Source organism: Schistocerca americana, chromosome 8, assembly GCF_021461395.2.
Source record: "Schistocerca americana isolate TAMUIC-IGC-003095 chromosome 8, iqSchAmer2.1, whole genome shotgun sequence".
Lineage (NCBI taxonomy): Eukaryota > Metazoa > Arthropoda > Insecta > Orthoptera > Acrididae > Schistocerca > Schistocerca americana.
This window is the reverse complement of record NC_060126.1, coordinates 443,886,720-443,891,266: the sequence shown is the minus strand read 5'-3', so window position 1 is coordinate 443,891,266 and position 4,547 is coordinate 443,886,720.

Below are 4,547 nucleotides of genomic sequence, written 5' to 3'. Positions count from 1 at the left end.
TGTGCTGGGGCATGACGTATGAGGAACAGTACCACCGTCTAGGAGGAAACTATGCATACTGTAACTGTAGCTGCATGGTACAGCACGTATTGGACCAGTCTCTGTAACAAAGTACGATGGAATAAATGGTCCCTAGTATGGAAACCATGCAAACCTTGCATTTCCGGACATAAGCTCATTAGACGTTTTTGTTCCGTAACCTCTCATCGATGAATCTCTAGAGCTTGTGCACGGTGGAAAAAATTACAGCTGCCTCCTGTAAATTAGACACTCTGTTGCGTCGTTGGATAACGTTTCTGGACATAGGTTCCTTTCAGTGTGTTACGTAGTCTCTCGTCCTCTACAGGTCCTAGAAGTTTCTAACGGGTATTTCGAAACTGTCTATATAAATGCTGCATATATTCTACAGTATTTCTCGCGTAGCAGTTAATAACATTCCGCCGCGCGGGATTAGCCGCACGGTCTGGGGCGCTGCAGTCATGGACTCTACGGCTGGTCCTGGCGGCGGAGGTTCGAGTCCTCCCTCGGTCATGGGTGTGTGTTTTAGTCCTTAGGATAATTTAGGTTAAGTAGTCTGTAAGCTTAGGGATTGATGACCTTAGCAGTTAAGTCCCATAAGATAAAAAAAAAAAATCCACCAAAATTGTGGGATTTTCGACGGCACCACCATCCCAAGAATCTTTCACCGTAAGTGGTAATACAGAACTGAAAGCTTTTGTTAACTACAAGCAAAGGTGCCGTCTGAAGATCAACCTTTTTGCTGGAAGCAGGCTATGGCGCTATTTATTTAAATAAATAGCCCTAATGCTGCGTTTTTCTTTGAAAGAATCGGCCTGCATTTTGCACGCAGCCACGGTATCAAAATTTCAGTTTGGCCCTGGGCACGAAAACGTAATTATTGTTGAACGAAAGTGGAATCTTTACATTACAATAATTATTCGAGCAGTGCTTGCAGCAAATAATGAATCTATTTTTTTGTTACCTTTTTCTAAATGTCCCTCCCGTCTGTCTATGAAACCATCTCAAAAATTATCCTCTGTTCCCACTCACACTAAGGAGTATCTCAAATAAAATTCATTGTCAATTCAGAACGTCCGCCACCAAAGGTCCTCAGTCACCGACGATTCAATACACTATCTTTGCAGCCGACTCTCGGCTCTGTCATCCTCTCCTCTACTGCTACCTCTGGTAACCAAAGAGTAGCGTATCATAGATATGTTTAGGCAGGTAACACTCATTTCACAACATTTCCCGCATACGTGACGTCATTTTCAAATCGCGCGTAATAACGATGACAGCAGGAACTGCTAATCGACTTGCGTTAGTGTTCAATATGTACTACTCACAGGAGTTCATGCACGCATATGTGATACCAATAAAAACACGTCATTCTTGGAGTGATTTGTTATAATTATTATTGTAACTAAACGTCATGTAGTGACTTATCGTCGGTTATGGCTTCATACAAGAGAGCTATCTCAGGAGTGAGTTGTTATCATCAATAGTTTACAAATTAAACGTGGAACACGCTTGTATGAAAATTTACAGTATGCGATTTCAAGATAAGAGAATTTTGAAATTTTGCCACAAACACGTCTCCATTATAATTAAATATCAATTGATAATTAATGCATCAAGCACGGTAGCCTTCAAGAGAATCTACGATGACCAAGACACGCGACAAATTTCACATGATGAAATTTCAAATGTATATGAAGTGCAAATTACACAAAATTATCAAGTACTGAGATGAAATAATGGGAGCATGCTTGAAATTAGTTTTGAAAGAAACGGCATATGATAACAACAACCTTAAAAAGAAAGTTATGAGATAGGTTCTTTGGCAATATTTTTTAAATTCTGTTCCCTAATTTACATCTAAAAGTAGCTAGAGCAATACATCAACATACAATAGTGAATATGTTCTTCAAGAAGATCTTACAATCAGATAATACTGCACATATGAATACTGACCCTTTTCCCCCTGTTTTATTGTTTATTTTATTTTGGATAATTAATTCTTTCATTAATGTAACAGTTTGAAGAATGGTTTGGCGGTGACTGAGTTTGTATAAACTTTTGTATTACACTTTAATTCATCCTGTTTTAGTACAATGAAAGAATTTAGAAATAAAAAAGTAGACAATTTCGTGGGTTCTGCAGTGCAAAATTGTAAGTTCCCATCTCCTCATATGCAATTTTTTCTCATGTTAGAGTTATTTTTTCTGATGTAAGTGTTATTTTTTCTTATGAAAGATACAAGTATGTTCAGCAATATTCGATGCTATTTACAATTCTAATTACAGAACAAAGGATGAAATAAATATTTAGCGATTTCCGAGTATGTAGATAATGAGAACCCTAAGAGGAGAGCTTAGATTGCTCGACTCAAATGAGCAGCAACAAAATTAGTCTTCTTCGTTTTCACAAATGTTTGGCACTTTATACGTGGCGACTCCCCGTCCCATGCATGAACCATGCACGGTCCGCAGCTCGTGGTCGTGCGGTAGGATTCTCGCTTCCCGCGCCCAGGTTCCCGGGTTCGATTCCCGGCGGGGTCAGGGATTTTCTCTGCCTCGTGATGACTGGGTGTTCTGTGATGTCCTTAGGTTGGTTAGGTTTAAGTAGTTCTAAGTTCTAGGGGACTGATGACCATAGATGTTAAGTCCCATAGTGCTCAGAGCCATTTGAACCATTTTTTTGAACCATGCACCTTGCCATTGGTGGGGAGGCTTGCGTACCTCAGCGATACAGATAGCCGTACCATAGGTGCAACCACAACGGAGGGGTATCTGTTGAGAGGCCAGACAAACGTGTGGTTCCTGAAGAGGGGCAGCAGCACTTTCACGTCGGCGTTCAAAAACATCCCAAAGGTGTTCTATAGCATTCAGGTCAGAATTCTGTGTAGGCCATTCCATTAGAGGGATGTTACTGTTGCGTGACCACTCCGCCACAGGCCGTGCATTATGAACAGGCCCTCGATCGTGTTGAAAGATGCAATCGCCATCCCCGAATTGCTCTTCAACAGTGGGAAGCAAGAAGGTGCTTAAAACATCAATGTAGCTGTGTGTTGCGACAGTGCCTCGCAGAACAACAAAGGGTGCAAGCCCACTCCACGAAAAACGCGACCACACGCTAACACCACCACCTCCGGATTTTACTCTTGGCACTAAACACGCTGGCAGATGACGTTCACCGAGCATTCGCCATACCCACACGCTGCCACTGGATCTCCACATTGTGTATTGTGATTCGTCACTCCACACAACATTTTTCCACTGTTCAATTGTCCAGTGTTTACGTTCCTTACTCCAAACGAGGCGTCGTTTGGCATTTACCGGCGAGATGTGTGGCTTATGAGCTTTCACTCGACCATTAAGTCCAAGTTTTCTCGCTTCCCACCTAACTATCATAGTACTTGCAGTGGACGCTGATGCAATTTGGAGTCCCTGTGTGGTGGTATGGATAGATGTCCTATTACACATTACGACCCTCTTCAACTGTTGGAGGTCTGTGTCAGTCAGCAGGAGAGGTCAGCCTGTACGCTTTTGTGCTGTATGTGCCCCTTGGCGTTTCCACTTCACCATCACATCGGAAACAGTGGACCTACGGATGTTTAGGAGTGTGGAAATCTCGCGTACAGATGTATGACGCAAATGACACCCAATCACCTGACCACGTACGAAGTCTGTGAGTTCCGCGCCGACCGTGGTGGTCGTGCGGTTCTAAGCGCTCCAGTCCGGAGTCGCGCTGCTGCTACGGTCGCAGGTTCGAATCCTGCCTCGGGCATGGATGTGTGTGATGTCCGTAGGTTAGTTAGGTTTAATTAGTTCTAAGTTCTAGGGGACTGATGACCACAGCAGTTGCCACAGCAGTTGAGTCCCATAGTGCTCAGAGCCATTTGAACCATTTGAGTTCCGCGGAGCGCCCCCTTCTGCACTCTCACAATGTCTAATGACTACTGAGATCGCTGATATGGGGTACCTGGCAGTAGGTGGCAGCACAATGCACCTAATATGAACAAGTATGCTTTTGTGGGTGTCTGGATACTTTTATCACTTACTGTACTTCTGGATGATTATTTATTTGACAAAGTACTTAAGAGCTGAAGTACTGCAGTCTCTTGTAATGTTATGTACTGTAGAAGTATTGGAGATTGATGTGTTGCTGTATTCCTTCACGTGACTTATTATGTTCAATTATTGAGCTACTTATGACGTATGAGGTTTATTTTCACTTCCATGAAGCTTGGTTTGACATCTTGACTTTCAACATAAGAACAAAGGACATCTTTCACATTTAATTTCATTATAATTTTCCTCTTCATTATTTCTTGAATTATATTTTCAGTGACTTGGCATGGAATATTGAATCTATTTACTGTACTTCTTGTGTATCTGGAATGTGATGCAGCTTCAGTTTGTGTCTTATACCTTATTCTTGGGTTTGTGCACAGTTTTCTATAATATGGTTGAATGACTTATAAATAAGGAATATTTTCGCCTTGTACATATATTTTGGTCATGGGAAAAACAATCCCTACGTTG